Source organism: Myxine glutinosa, chromosome 10, assembly GCF_964187855.1.
Source record: "Myxine glutinosa chromosome 10, kmMyxGlut1.1, whole genome shotgun sequence".
Lineage (NCBI taxonomy): Eukaryota > Metazoa > Chordata > Myxini > Myxiniformes > Myxinidae > Myxine > Myxine glutinosa.
This window is the reverse complement of record NC_136270.1, coordinates 117,074,088-117,090,647: the sequence shown is the minus strand read 5'-3', so window position 1 is coordinate 117,090,647 and position 16,560 is coordinate 117,074,088. Positions and strand designations below refer to the sequence as shown.

The 16,560-nt window shown below is 45.9% G+C and overlaps 1 protein-coding gene across 1 annotated transcript in view; it reads right to left on the bottom strand.

Annotated features, from left to right (window-relative positions):
* Positions 1 to 16,560, bottom strand: part of MINAR1 (membrane integral NOTCH2 associated receptor 1) — an 80,688-nt gene that overhangs the window by 12,048 nt on the left and 52,080 nt on the right. The gene's annotated exons all lie outside the window — the stretch shown is intronic.

Here is a 16,560-nt window from a genome sequence, read left to right as displayed (position 1 = left end):
TTCGACCGTTTCAGTCATTTCCACCATTGGGTAAGCGTGGCACGATTACGAACCGCTTGGATCGGGTTAGTCATTGCTAACGGCTCGGGTCACGGGTCGCTACCGCTCGGCGTTTCCACTAACACCCGTGATTCAGGCGGGGCTTATTTCCTCGTTTCTGGGCGGCGTTAGCACTTAGGTAATAGCGAATCCCTAGTCCTAAAACCCTACCTAACGCTGTCCGGGAAGGACGTCATCGGTCCCGGGTCCCGTCGGCTAGTAAAAGACAAGGGGACTAATCCCCCCTTGGTAAGGGGAAAGGCCGACGCTGAGATCTGCAACATTTGGTGTCAGGGGAGTGGGATTTGACCCGAAGTGCGCTTAACGCACTCAAAATTACGAGCGGCCGAAATTTAATCATGACAATCCAAATTGAAATCGTGCCATGGATAACCAAGACGGTCGGATGTCGGTGGGGGTAGAAAATGAGGAGGTAGAGGAGGAATTGGAATCAATAACCCAGGACCCCCGGGAAGAATGGGAAGAAGAGGAGAACATTGATGAGGGTGCAGCAGTAGGGGTAGCAGGGGAAGAAAATGGCGGCGCCTCGCACGTGGCAGCGGAAGCCGAGCCCGCGGCGCCAATGAATATGGACCTATTTATGGCACAAATATGGGCCCATATGATAAAGACGGATCAAAAAATGGATGCAATGAGTGGGCAAATGGCTAATCAAATTACAGTAGAGGGGGACAAATCAAGGGCAGAAATGAGCGAATTGGGGGACAAAACCACCCGGGAAATAAAAGAATTTGGGGACAAATTCACCCGGAACATAAAAACATTGGGGGAGGACATTGAGCGCAGGTCGAGCGGGAAAGTCGCATTGGTACGCGACGAGGTAACGCGATTTGAGGAACACGGGGAAAGCGAGTTAGAGCAGAGCACAGCCAGGTGGACCGGGGTAGAAATCGCGACACGGGTATAGAAAAGCCGACGGCCGCCGAATTAGAAGAGAAAATTTTAAGCGCGCCGGCGGTCGTTGAGCTAGAAATCATTGGAATAAAAGAAATAGTGGAAATTGGGGTTGAAGAGACGGCAGAAAAAGAAAATGTATCGTCGGAGAAAAAGATGGAATATGTGCAAAGTCCGTGTTCGCATTGTGATGTCGTGCTGCCTAACCCCAATGAGAGTTTGCAGGCGCTGCTGCGGAAAAGGGGCCCGAAGGTGAGTAGGAGCGTGTATAGCGGGAATGTGTATGGCACGAAAAGGTTTGCCGCGAAAAGTTTTTTCGCGCGCTTGGGACCCCGACGTCACCCGGGCGCTCGTGGAAGGTCCGTGGTGCGCTGTGTGAAAGTGAATGGCGCGCGCGTGCGAACGGCACCGAAGCGCGAGTGTGAAACCGATAGTGAGGGTGAATGCACAATGGAGTGTATGTATGAAGAGTGCGACACAGAGTGTGTGATGGCCGAGGAGAGTGTGCGGGAGTGCACACCAGAGCGCGTGATTGGGTGTGTGCAGGAGTGCACACCCGTGGTTGTTACGGAGTACGTAACGGGGGAGTGTACGTGAGGGTGTGCGATGGCCAATTGTGTAACGGAGTGCGCGAGTGGTATGAGTGCGCCAGGGTGTGCACGCGGATGTGTGGTAATGGAATGTGCGAACGGCGTGAGTGCGCCTGAGGAGTGTGCACCAGAGTGTGCGGGAAACGAGTGCACACCGGACCGTGTGCGGAGAGAGAGTACAGTAGTAGAATGCATGGGATGTATGAGAGGCGCTGGAGCGCCTCGATGTGCGAGAGTGGAGCGGGTCGTGTGGTGTGAAAATGTGATTCGGGCATCGACGCAGACCGGGTTAGCGTTTAGGCCGACGTATAGCCGACGCGAGCTGACGCGAGCTCTCGGGGCGTGGTGCGCTTTGTGTGCTGCGGGGGCCGGCGTGGATCGTTGCCGAGGCAGCGTGCACGATTCGTGCCAGGCCCCGCCCTGTATGGTCGGTGCCACGTCGTAAAGGCGAACGGCACGGTTTGAGGGGAGGAATGAGAGGTCGGACCTTCACCCCCTGGCGGGCGCGGTGCTCTGGCCGGGGGAGGTTGGGCCATCGTGCCGGAAACTGAAAGGCCCCGCGCCGAGATGGCGCCTGGAACCTCGGCCCAAGCATGCCCCATCCCCAGAATTGAAAATGCCAGACGAACCCAACCTACAGGAGACTGACCATCCGCATACATTGCTCGGCTTTGCGAAGCCGAGCTGTAAAAATATATTCCCACCCGACGAGGCTCGAGAGTAGTGGACAAATGGTGGCAGTAGTGATGGCGAATGGTAGTTTACCATTCACCTTGGGCCACATGAGCTATAGATTATGGGGTTTGGCAGTGTAAACTAGCCAGGGCGGGCTAGGATAATGTTAGGGATCTAGAAAGATGACTTTAGGAGACTGAGAGTTAAGTCGTGACATTTGGACATGTAGAGGGGACGTAGTCAGATTAGGTGGATGATAATGACGAGGGATGTGCTTAGTTGTATAAGAGATGACAGGGAAAGCACTAGTATTAGAGGGAAGGAGATAGTTAGCTAGATGATGCTGTATGTGTGAGCTTGAGGATGCGCTTTAGGCACAAATGAGGCATTGAATGAGAATCTTTGTTGTGAGAGTGACCAAATGAGGCATTGCTCGTGAATGGTGTGTGTGTGTGTGTGTGTGTGTGTGTGTGTGTGTGTGTGTGTGTGTGTGTGTGTGTGTGTGTGTGTGTGTGTGTGTGTGTGGAGTACTGTGGACAAGTGTAAGAGTATTGAGTGATTGACTTGCATGGTGTGCAAGTGAAGAACAGTGTGAGGAATAATTGGTGTGTGGAATAAATGATGAGGAGTAAATGGTGTGTGGAATGAGTGGGGTGGAGTGCATGGTGCGAAGGAGTGAATGGGGGGAGGAAGGACCCCTTCACGAATACCCGGGGAGGGTAGTTTAAAGTTAGGTAGAGGGAGTAGGTAAATTGTTTGGATATTGATATTTATGGTGCGGATAGTAGCAAGTTGTTGCTTTGAGGGGTGCATAAGTAAGTGGAATGGCTGGGCGTGTGAGCCTGTTGGTGCGTATGGTTAAGTGGGCACTCCGCCACTGGTAGTCTGTCGGCCAGGTGAGGCCGCAGGTAGGCTCTGGGAGCCAGTTGGGGTCAGTGTAGAGATCAGCGGGGCCCGAGGATCCGAGTAGCCCAATGCCAGAGAGGGCATCACGGGGTGAGAGAGCCAGGAGGACCTTCCCCAGGTTAGGGTAGTTGAGGAGCTAGACAAGCTCGGGTGGCGATTTCAGTGGCGGAGGTGCGCAGGTAAGTAGGACCTGCTGGTAGAGCCACACGACCCAGCCCCGAAATTGTGCGAGGGCACGGTATTTGAAAAAATGGGGGAGTGAGACCCCAAATTTGGTAAGGCACCACAGGATGGTCAATGGGAATTGGTTTTTAGAACCACATAGTGTAAAGAGGCCAATTGGATTGGCAGGGCAAGATCCCGGGTAGTTTAAAGAGTTAATGTCAATTAGAAGGATAGTTAGGATGAAAATCTCTTCGCACCATCCACATCCACTCACCGAGGTGACAGGACTCCGCACCAGGTTTGGTGAACAATTTGGAATGAAAGACGCATCATGACGTGGGTGAGACATTGTGTGTGATTCCATCCCTTCCTTCTTGGGAGGGATTGGGGACAAATTTGGTTTCGGGCGAGATATGGGAGACGAGACGGTAGAGATGAATTTGTAAATTGTATAAATACGGGGAGGGGCAAGGGTAGAGTAGGTTGACATGGGGGGGCCACGTACGGCTAGGGACGAGCTTTCTCTGCTCGCTCTCCCGCGCCCCTCATGTCGCATTACCTTGTATTGATGTGTCCCCTTGCGCCCTTTCCCCCGCTAATCTCTGCTTATCTTTCATCCCCACCCATGGACCCATTACCTTTTGTTGAGGGGAGTGTGCAGGTATCCTGAGCGTGCGGCCGCACCTTTGCGCTGCACCCTGCTGCCTGCCACCTGCACTGGTACACCATATGGACCACAGGTTCCATGGCCTGGCACCTTTGCTGGGCAGACAATTGCGGCAAACGTTATCTTGCCCTGCGGGCCACTGTGTTTTCAAGTGGCCCCAATGCCATGCAGTCGGACCACCTAAGCTGGCCCTGCTGGCCAAAATAAAAAACGGACACAGTTTGTGCACTTTTTAAATTAATTTCCTTTAGTGTGTCAGGGACAAGAAGACTAAGTTTTACGAAGGCACACCGAAGAACATGAAGCAAGAAGACGTCGCAGCCCAGCAGCCAGCCAAGCACAAGACATCATTCATTAATTTTGAAATGTGATTGTGCATTTTGTTTTGGTGATGGTGCTCTTTGTGCATTTTTATTATTATTTTTGTACATATGGGTGTATGGTGTATTGGTGCAGTGCAGTGCATTCAGTGTATCCTCTTCTCAAAAGTTATATTCTTTTCCCACAAAGGACAGGTCCTGGGTTTTAGTTTTGTAAATAATTAGTAATCTTGTAAATAACATGCTCCCCACCGGCTTTATGTGTAGTTTGAGAATAATTCCGTAATTCGGTTAATTGTGGGCGTGAGTCTGATTAATTAGTACACAACGCAGTAGGAGGGACATATCTAGTGTTTAAAACTGTCGCACACAGGGTGTTAGAGTAAATGTAGAGGGAAACCACACCTAAGTGTCACACTAATTTAAAAGGTAGTCCTGACCCTTGCTTGAAGCCGGCCGTCCTCACTGATATGTGGTTCGGCTCGGGAACGAGCCTGGCAAAGGAGGGGTGCAGTGTTGCGGTTTGAGAACCCACACAGGTAACATCATTAAAGGTTAAAGGTTGCACCCCATAGTTAGGCCACAAGCAACACGTAGGTCACCTTAGAACGTTAGTTATTTCTTAGTATATGTGAGATAACGCCATTTCCAATAGTTATCATCTGCGTTGTGTAAAACAAATAAGAGTAGGCCCCGTTCAGTTTGCAGCCTCCCTCCAATCGACTCCATTGCGCACTATCCAGTCTGCACCCCATTGCCCCTCGCATTAGGATTCTCGCAGTTTGTTACGCGTTGGGCCGGCAGCGTTAGCTGCCAGTTGCTCGCTCAAACCAGCCAAATGCCACGAGGTAAGGCCCGAAAAGGGGGCGGAGCGCAAGGGTGGGGGTGTGGCCACGTCAGGCAGCCATCAAGGGCGGAGCCGGTAAGACCCCAACAACCAATCAGGGCTGAGGCGACATCGCCTGACCGGGTGTGGCTAGAGATTCCAGAGGGTTCGCTGGGCATGGCAATAAAACCCGTTGCGTGAGGCCCCCACCTCAGTTATGAGGAGGACATGCGCTGAGTCAGATCCCCAGGGAAAGCGCTGAACCTGAGTTATGAGGAGGACATGCGCTGAGTCAGATCCCCAAGGGAAGCGCTGAACCTGAGTTATGATAAGGGAGAGGCAAGCGCTCGAGTCTCGGAGTGGAGTTATGAGGAGGACTTGCACGATTGTGTTTTACCAAGAGGACTGAACGGCACTCGATATATGAGAAGGACTCGCGTGCATACGGCAGTGGCAAAGAACTGGGACTTGGCTTCGCTTTGGTGACATCATTGGGAAAGCATTGCCGGAGCGGCGCCTTGCAGAGGACTTGTGGGAGTGGCGCATTGTACCGAGCTATACCGGGAGCGCGTATAAGGCGCCGGTACAACTATTACGTACGCCAGTATAATCGCCAGCTTACCGATCCCCCCCAGTATAATTGTCCGATCCGCGCAACCGACACGCGGCGATCCTGCCTGCCGTCTACCATCCCCAGCTGCTTAGTGGTACGAGTCGGGGACCGGAGCGAGCTGTGGACGCCATCGGTGGACCCTCAACCCGACCATCTACAAACCCCATGTGAGTGAGTCTGAGTGTGACTGAGTGTGAATGGACCCGTGTCCAGGGATAAGTATAAGACTGTATAAGGCTGCCCTGTGCATCTGCTTCTTCGTCTTCCCTGTACATTGCTTCTTTTCCTCTTTTTATTTGTACAAAGTGTAATAAATTACCTGTTCTTCCTATTTTCCTCTTAATTCGACCATCTTAGTGATTTCTCAATTGGGTAAGCGTGGCACGATCACAACCGCTCCAATCGGGTTAATACCTGTTAACGGCCCGAATCGCGGCTCACTAATCGCTCGGCGTGTCCACTGAAACCGTGGTTCGGGTGGGGTTATTTCCTTGCTTCACGGCCGGTGTTAGTACTTAGGTAATAAGACTAATTCAGCTTACAACCCTATTTAACACCGACCGGAAGGAACGTGATAGCCCCGGATCGCGTCGGCTAGTAAAAAGACAAGGGGATTAATCCCCCCTTGGTAAGGGGGAGGCCGACGTTTTGAGATCCGCAACAATATATATACATACATACATACAATGCATTCAGAAAGTATTCAGACCCCTTCACTTTTTTCACATTTTCTTATGTTGCAGCCTCATGCTTAAATCGTTTAAATTCATTTTTTCCCTCATCAATCTACACTCAATACCCTATAATGACAAAGACACTTGAAATTTAGCTCAGGAGCCTCGCATTTCTCTTGATCATCTTTGAGATGTTTCGACACCTTGATTGAAGTCCACCTGTGGTAAATTCAATTGATTGGACATGATTTGGAAAGGCACACACCTGTCTATATAAGGTCTCACAGCTGACAGTACATATCAGAGCAAAAACCAAGCCATGAGGTCGAAGGAACTGCCTGCAGAGCTCAGAGACAAGATTGTGTCGAGGCACAGATTTGGGCAAGCCTACAAAAAAGTTCTGCTGCATTAAAGGTTCCCAAGAGCACAGTGGCCTCCATAATTCTTAAATGGAAGAAGTTTGGAACAACCAGGACTCTTCCTGGAGCTGGCCGCCCAGCCAAACTGAGCAATCGGGGGAGAAGGGCCTTGGTAAGAGAGGTGACCAAGAACCCGATGGTCACTCTGGCTGAGCTCCAGTGATCCTGTGTGGAGATGGGAGAAACTTCCAGAAGGACAAACATCACTGCAACACTCCACTGATCTGGGCTTTATGGCAGAGTGGCCAGACGGAAGCCTCTCCTCAGTGAAAGACACATGAAAGCCCACAGAATCTTGTTTCTCACAGTCTGAGAGACCCTTATGTGATTTTTTGCAAACTCCAAGCGGGCTTTCATCAAACGGGCTTTCATCATGTAGAAACATCTTAAAGATGATTAAGAGAAATGGGAGGCATCTGAGCTAAATTTCAAGTGTCATAGCAAAGGGTCTAAATACTTACGTCAATGCGATATTTCAGTTTTTTCTTTTTAATAAATTTGCAAAACTTTCTAAAATCCTGTTTTCTCTTTGTCATTATGGGGTATTGAGTGTAGATTGATGAGGGAAAAAATGAATTTAAACGATTTCAGCATAAGGCTGCAACATAACAAAATGTGAAAAAGTGAAGGGGTCTGAATGCACTGTATGTACATTACATGGCCAAGAGTATGCAGACACCCCTTGTAATTAGTGGATTCGGCTGTTTCAGCCACACCCATTGCTGACAGGTATATATAATCAAGCACACAGCCATGCAATCTCCATAGACAAGCATTGGCAGTAGAATAGGCCGTACTGAAGAGCTCAGTGACTTTCAAAGTGGCACCGTCATGGGATGCCACCTTTCCAACAAGTCTGTTCATCAAATGTCTGCCCTGCTAGAGCTGCCTCGGTCAACTGTAAGTGCTGTTATTGTGAAGAGGAAACGTGTAGGAGCAACAACAGCTCAGCCGTGAAGTGGTAGGCCACACAAGCTCACAGAACGGGACCGCCAAGTGCTGAAGCGCATAGCGCGTAAAAATTGTCTGTCCTAGGTTTCAACACCCACTACCGAGTTCCAAACTTCCTCTGGAAGCAACGTCAGCACATCAACGGTTCGTCGGGAGCTTAATGAAATGGGTTTCCATGGCCGAGCAGCCGCACACAAGCCGAAGATCACCATGCGCAATGCCAAGCGTCGGCTGGAGTGGTGTAAAGCTCACCGCCATTGGACTCTGGAGCAGTGGAAATACCTTCCCTGGAGTGATGAATCACGCTTCACCATCTGGCAGTCCGACGGACAAATCTAGGTTTGGCGGATGCCAGGAGAACGCTACCTGAGTGAATACATAGTGCCAACTGTAAAGTTTGGTGGAGGGGGAATAATGGTCTGGGGCTGTTTTTCATGGTTCGGGCTCGGCCCCTTAGTTCCAGTGAAGGGATATCTTAACGCTACAGCATACAATGACATTCTACACAATTGTGTGCTTCCAGGTTTGTGGCAACAGTTTGGGGAAGGCCCTTTCCTGTTTCAGCATGGCAATGTCTCCATGCACAAAGCGAAGTCCATACAGAAATGGTTTGTCGAGATCGGTGTGGAAGAACTTGACTGGCCTGCACAGAGCCCTGACCTCAACCCCATCAAACACCTTTGGGATGAATTGGAACACCGACTGCGAGCCAGGCCTAATCACCCAACATCAGTGCCCAACCTCACCAATGCTCTTGTGGCTCAATTGAAGCAAATCCCCACAGCAATGTTCCAACATCTAGTGGAAAGCCTTCCTGGAAGAGTGAAGGCTGTTATAGCAGCAAAGGGTGCCCATGATTTTGGAATGAGATGTTCGACGAGCACATACGGGTGTGATGTTCGGGTGTCCACATACTTTTGGCCATGTGGTGTATGTATACAGTACATACATGCACACATATATTAATCAGTAAGGAGATTTTTTTCCTGCAAACACAAGTGATAATTGTGTGTTTCTGGGACAAACATGGCCAATACATGCCTACCTGCACATACATGACTATATATTTCTATGTATATATATATATATATATATATATATATATATATATATATATGTATGTATATATATATATATGTATGTATATATATATATATATATATATATATATATATATATATATATATATATATATATATATATATATATATAACTGTAAGAAATAGTAGAAACTCCAAAGTACGAGCAGGGCGTCTCATTTGTATTGAATATATAATCGTTAGATTAAATAAGACGCGGACGTAGCTTCAGGACGTCGATCTTTAATTGTCGACAAGCTTTCGACCAACAAAGGTCTTCTTCTGAGTCTACAAAAACAGCAGGCATGTATATCAGTCAAGTGTGTATGGTGATATGTGTGTGAGATGTGTGATGTGAGTAAAAAATTGCATACAGAAGGAAGAGCCACGCCAAATTTCACTCACCAGCCCCAAGTTCAACGGAAGTGACCGTTTGCGTCACGGTCACTTCCGTTAGGGTGCACGTGCATATACAAATATAGAGATATACATACATAAACACACAAGCATATATTCATATCCCATTTATATTCATATAATATATTTATATATTTATATAAATGACATATAAAGGTAGAATGAATGAATGAATGAATGAATGATGAATGAATGAATGAATGGGTTACGGTTAACAATTTGATTGGGTTGATGTGGGAACATGCTTTAGTCATCAAAATTTATGCCATGAGGGACTTTTGTCCGAAGTTTGTGTATCCAAAAGGACTCACGTTTCAGAATCGTGGTGTGTGATCGATTTGTGATTGATTCAATGGCAGAGATCTGAATGTCATTTATAGAGTGATCCGGTTGATTAAAGTGTATCGTGTAAGGTAGAGATTTGCCCTGACTGGTGTGGAAGTTATTGATTTCTGACCGGGTGTTATTAAATCGTGTGTAGAGTGTATTTTCAGTTTTTCCAACATATTGTTTGTTGCACTTTTGGCACGTGATTAGGTATATGACCCATGTAGATTTGCAGTTCATATAGGAGGTGATGGGGAATTTTTGTCCAGTGCTAGAACTACAGAATTTGTTTCCTTCTAGTAAATGTTTGTGAATAATACATTTGTTTGCTGTGCATTTATAGAAGCCAGGGATCCTAGTTTCTTTGTTGTGGGGCTGTGGGTGCTTTGCTTTTACCAAGAGGTCCCTGAGTGTCCGACTAACAAATAACTTCCACACCAGTCAGGGCAAATCTCTACCTTACACGATACACTTTAATCAACCGGATCACTCTATAAATGACATTCAGATCTCTGCCATTGAATCAATCACAAATCGATCACACACCACGATTCTGAAACGTGAGTCCTTTTGGATACACAAACTTCGGACAAAAGTCCCTCATGGCATAAATTTTGATGACTAAAGCATGTTCCCACATCAACCCAATCAAATTGTTAACCGTAACCCATTCATTCATTCATTCATCATTCATTCATTCATTCTACCTTTATATGTCATTTATATAAATATATAAATATATTATATGAATATAAATGGGATATGAATATATGCTTGTGTGTTTATGTATGTATATCTCTATATTTGTATATGCACGTGCACCCTAACGGAAGTGACCGTGACGCAAACGGTCACTTCCGTTGAACTTGGGGCTGGTGAGTGAAATTTAGCGTGGCTCTTCCTTCTGTATGCAATTTTTTACTCACTTCACACATCTCACACACATATCACCATACACACTTGACTGATATACATGCCTGCTGTTTTTGTAGACTCAGAAGAAGACCTTTGTTGGTCGAAAGCTTGTCGACAATTAAAGATCGACGTCCTGAAGCTACGTCCGCGTCTTATTTAATCTAACGATTATATATATATATATATATATATATATATATATATATATATATATATATATATATATATATATATATATATATATATATATATATATATATATATATACACATACATGCCTACCTACCTGCACATCGGAAATTTACTGAAGGAGCATTGTTTTATTGCTTACAGAACTCCTGGCTTATTGAGGAGGGAAACAACAGAGGGCAGCAGCCTATCAGATTATATGGAGATAATGGGAAGTCAAAGACATTGCATGGGTGGATTTGTGGCAGAAAGTATAAGAAAGGGAGGGTGAGAGTTGGTGGTTGGTGGTGACAATAGATGACACTTTTGAAGGACTTGAGAGAGGAGCACAAGACAAAAACACAGGCAGTCGATTCCACAGATGAGAGAACAGAGGGATGAAGGAATGGAGGTGTGACTATTCAGCTTACAACTTAGGGTAACCAAGTGTGAGATTCTGGAAGAACATGTGACCAGAGAAAGTTCAGGGAGGATGGAGGAATGAGAGAGCAGGAGGACTGTGGCCAGAAGTGTTGTGATAGGTGATCTAAAACATAATTCATTGACCTGCTTACATTGGACGAGAAGCAGTTCTTGGAGTCAGCCTTTTGCGAAGATATGCTAAGAAAATAAAGAGCTTTGTACTCTATTGCCAAGAGGGGAGCAAAATAGAAAGCAGTTGCACCAGCCCAGAGTGGGGACGCACAATCCAATATATTTCGGATGGAGGCCATATACACTGTAATGAACTCTGATTGGTTCAGAATGGACTTGGTTCTCCAGAGAATACCGAGGCATTGGGCCTGCCTTGGAGGCTAATTACCTTTGTCACCAAAGGTGGATGGAGGTTTAATGTTTTGACCCCTGCCTGTTTGTCTGTGAGCAGGATATCTCAAAAAGTTCTAGACGGATTTGGGCAAAACTTGGTGGACAGGTTTGGAATGTGACAAGTTCAATTTTTAGGAAGACCTGGATCCAGATCCGGATCCAAATACAATAATTTTTTAGTGATTCTTCGCCATATATTGTGAATGATATATTGTCTGAAACTGGTCTGAAAGAGACTGGTCTGAAAGTTCAGCCTTGAGGTTGGCCAGATGTTGTTTTCTGAGAGTGGACATACACTTGTTGGGGGCTTTTTGAGATGAACTGAGTTTGCCTTCAGTCAGAGTTGCCTTGCAGAAAGAGAAGGCAAGTTCTTTCAAGGCAACTGCCTCACCGCAGGATTCGGTGTACCATGGGCAAGAGGGTGACTATGATAACTATAGATAAGATGGCATGGATCTGTACGTAAGACAGAGCAGATTTCTGTGGAAGAATTCCCAGGCCACATTCGTGGAAAGGGTGGCTTAGATAAGAGACGAGTCTTTAAGTGAGATGGCAGCTTGCATTCCCTGCCAGCCAAGCCTGAGTGAACTGCAAGGATTGCAGAGATGGAGACGGCTCTCTGATCATAGCCAGAAATATGTTGACTCTCACAAGCACGTAATCAGATGAACCAAATGGGATAATGGAAGAACAGGAAACATTAGCAGGAAAGTTGGTCATTACCAAGTCCAAAAGAGAGGATTTCCATACCAATTGACATCACCACAAATGAAGAAGAGGAAGTTGTGATGGGTGATTAAAATTTGGTCCATGTTGGAAGAAAGATAAATGGAGTCACTACTGTTAGGCGGATGATACAGAACATAGACACATAAGGGGTGGAGCAGAGGGGAAGGCACTGCCAAAAGTACTCTTGGGGGTTTGGAGGCATAAGAGTAGTACATGGACAGTGAGAAATGGAGGCCTTGACTGCAACTTTGCTACTGGGATGTGGTTCAGTCATATCGAACAGGAGGAGACAATAGCCAGGAAGAGACAAGAATAAGTCAGGGACATCCTGTGAGAGGAAGGATTCTGTTAAGCAGGTAATGTCTGGTTTATCAGCAGAGGCCTGGATTGAGAGGTCTACAAGATTGGAGCATAGGCCTCAGATGTTGGAGGTTCCCACAGTTCATGACCAAGGGAGGAGGGGCTGTTGGCAGGGGAAGAATGTGGAAAGGGGCTGGTCAAATGTGGAGAGATAGTGAGGCAACGTTGAGAGGGGTTGGGAACGTGGAGAGGGGGTTAGTGGAAGGGACTATGGTGGGGCGAGCGGGAAGCTTAAGGGGGGGGGGGGGGAGGGAGTTGAGAGAAAAGCTAAGAGGGGGTGGGGCAAGAGGGAAGCTGAGAGGGGTTGGGGACAGAAGAAAGTTGAGAGGGAGCAGGGAGAGGGGAAGAAGGGAGAGTACAGGGTGATTGGAAAGATGGGAGGGAGTGGGTGAGAAGGAAGTTGGGAGGAGTGAGGCATGGGGGATGCTGAGAGGGAGACATGACATGGAGGGAACACGGAGAAGGGGAAGGGGTGTGAGGACACGGGTGTGGAGGAAATAATGTGGGGAAGGTTACAGACATTAACACCATTAATGGACTTGAAGGGGAGTTGATGGTCATGCACTGGCATTCAATGCAGACTAGACTTCTCATGATCCCTCGTCATGAAACATGAAGACAGACATCATGATATGGGTGAAATTAACGTTATTGAAAGTAAGGAGCCTTTTCGAAATATCTGAATTTTCAAAACTCAAGAGACCATTTGGATAGTTCAACAGGCCAAAGCAAAATTATGGCATGGAGTGTGAATAAATGTTGTAAAATAAATAAATTAATCTGTGCATTGATTTTGTTGCCACAATAAACAGCCTGTTGCAGTTGCGAGTTTAAAGCCATTGAATGTGGCTTGGTAGAATGCCAACTTGCAGTCCTGCATTCATTAGGCACAGTTCAACATGAGTTATACTGGATGTCAGCCAATACCATTGCTCAATCCACCGTCTGATATACCTGCAGTCAGCTACAAATGTTAACAATGACGATTATCATTTGAACAAGAGTTATCCTTCAAAAGAGTAAACTCGCCATGTGCCAAAGCACAGCGTGAAGAATCACTTTTAAAATTCTAGTATCTGGATCCAGATTCGGATCTTCATCAAAAACCGATTCAATTCGTTCTTGTCACACACCCAACCTGACGAACAAATTTTGTCCAAATCCGTCCGTAACTTTTATCCTGCTCACAGACAGACAAAGAAACACAAACAGACAGAGAAACACAAACAGACAGAGACAAACAAGAGGTGGAAACATAACCTCCGTCCACTTTAGATGGTGGAGATAAATATCCTTCCCGTGTTCAATTGCCTCGACATGATCACATGGTCCAAAATCTATCAGCAAATGAATGATTTTTCTTTTATATCTCACCGTCATTTCACTGTACAGAAAGGTGTTTATGGAAAGCTGCTATTAGTCAGGTTCACTATGCTTTTTCGTTCAAATTTTTTGGAGATTAGCAAAACTTTACATTTTTTGAATATTCAGAGCATGAGGAATCCAAAAATTATTGTTGGCATTTGCGTAGACACCTGCATGGCCGCCATTTTGGATTTTCAAAATGGCCACCATAAAATACATAATTTGCACTATCTCGGCTTCTAGTCAACCTAGAATCTTATTAGTCCCCTACCGGTGTACACCGTAGAGGACTATAGGTTTGCACTCCGTCCCTCCGTCTGTCAGTCCGTCACGCAAAGAACAGCTTTCCGGACTTTTTTCCTAAACTATTAATGGTAATGATTTCAAACTTGGTACATGGTTTCGTCATGATAAGTTACAGATCAAGTTCGAACTTCACGACGTTTGGAACATTTTTGACAAAGTTATGGCACTTTGAACTTTGGGAATTTCCCCAACAGTTTTCCGGACTATAATTTGGAGTACGGTAAGTCATAATACTGTCTTCTATGACAGTGATACCCAATGCCGGTAGGGGACATGTATTGCAGCGCAATACTCAGAATGCTCGTTTAAATATGCTAATCCTATGTTTTCTGGGTCAAGAAAACCATTGGTGGGATCATTAGACTTCTAATCCTAACACTTGCTTCACTTTTAGGACTTTCCAGATGACACTCAGGACAGTGATGAAGATCTGTAAAAGCATAATCCTGAACGGTATAGACCCAGTAGATCCTGTGTATAGGACTTATAGTTCAATCTGATACTAACAAGGCTGCTTTCTTGCTTTATAAACCCATACCTATAACTTCAAAGGACTTGCAATATCATGTATTATGTAATACAGTTATATCACAAATATAGAGACAATGGTTTTCAATTACCTTTGTTTGTTGCTTTTCTATAATCCTGAGCACTATTTTGAGGCCTTTATTGGATTCCTTGACCTAGAAAACATAGGATTAGCATATTTAATTAAGTTTCTTGGTTGACTAGAAGCCGAGATAGCGCAAAATATGTATTTTATGGCGGCCATTTTGAAAATCCAAAATGGCGGCCATGCAGGTGTCTGCAAATGCCAACATTGATTTTCAGATTCTCCATGCTCTGATGATTCCAAAAATGTACAGGTTTGCTAATCTCCCAAAATTTTGAACGAAATTATATTTGTTAACGTAGTGAACCTGACTTTATCTTTATCCTGATAACGGTGAGCTACCTTTCTAGTTGTGGTCGGTAAAGCGATTAAAAAAACACTGTGCAGAGCTGAGTGGTCCTGGGTTTTACAAATGTACCCTAAAATCAGCAGTGAAATCATATGGGAAGCAAGGTAATGTCAGAGCAGGTAAATGGCTTACACAAGCACTGCTCGGCACCTGGGGAGCAATTCAAAAATCACTTAAGCAGACAGATGAACCAATTGTTTTGGGGTTTTAATTGCAATTATAGCTTCCCAACTCCCATCACCAAAAAGAAGTGGCTCAAAATAAAACACTAATGCTTGGTCTGCAGGATGAAAACATGTTGGCATCGATCATGAATTCATACAATTCCCTCCAAGCTTCCCATTCAGTAACAGCATGACGGCACACACAAACATGCACAGTTGCCGATATAGCATCGAGATCCCTCCAGCGCATTCCCATTTGCTCCCTGTGACGTTGTTCTCTCCACTGTGGGTTTGCAATCCCTGTATTACGCTGCTTTTGTTTAACGTTTGCATTCTGTTTGCAGAAGAACCAAAAAGTAAGACTGAGGTGGCTGTAACTGGTTGACACGACCCAGAAAAGTTAACAAACAGCAAAAGGGATTACCTCAGAGTGAGAATGCCTCAACGGTTGAGTTGGTGAAGGACCTGATGCTTCACTCAATTGCTGTGAACCTGGGGGGGTTACCTGAACCTCGCCTGCACATTTTTTGTGGATATTAAAGATCTTTCCATGTATCTCATGAAGAGGGCACTTCTTGGGGGGAGGGGGAGAAAGATGGAGAGAAAGATGGGGAAAGATTATTCTTCTTTTAATGGCCATAATTATTCCCATGCTCTTGTGGGTTTGGCCGCGGCAAACTTGACCAAAGTCTTTCACAAACTGACTTAGAAGGCCTGATGTGCGGCTAAAGTTAGGGCAGGAATTTGGCCATAGTGCCGATGATAGCTTGCCTACTCATCGTGAAGGACACTGTCACAGTGTCACGGGAGCTTTAACTTCCTCCGACTAATGCTGGCAGATGAGACACCCAGTTTAACGTCCATCTGAGGGACGGCACACACATTGATGAATCATCCTGCCTGTGAAACACCGGGATGATAGTTTATAGCTGGGCAGAGATGCGAACCCAGGATGGAGAGCTTAGAGGTGAGTGTGCGTACCTGTAAGGCCATCCCGCCAGCTTGGGGAGGTGGAAGGATGTAAACCTCAATAACTAAGTTATGCAAATTATTAAATACACTTTAGAATCTTGAATGTGGCCATTGTCCCCATTCAACACTTGTTCCACACTACTTCTATTTTCTTCTCCTTTCCCCACCCCTGTCACATTATGTGAATTCTAGATTATTTATGTATTTA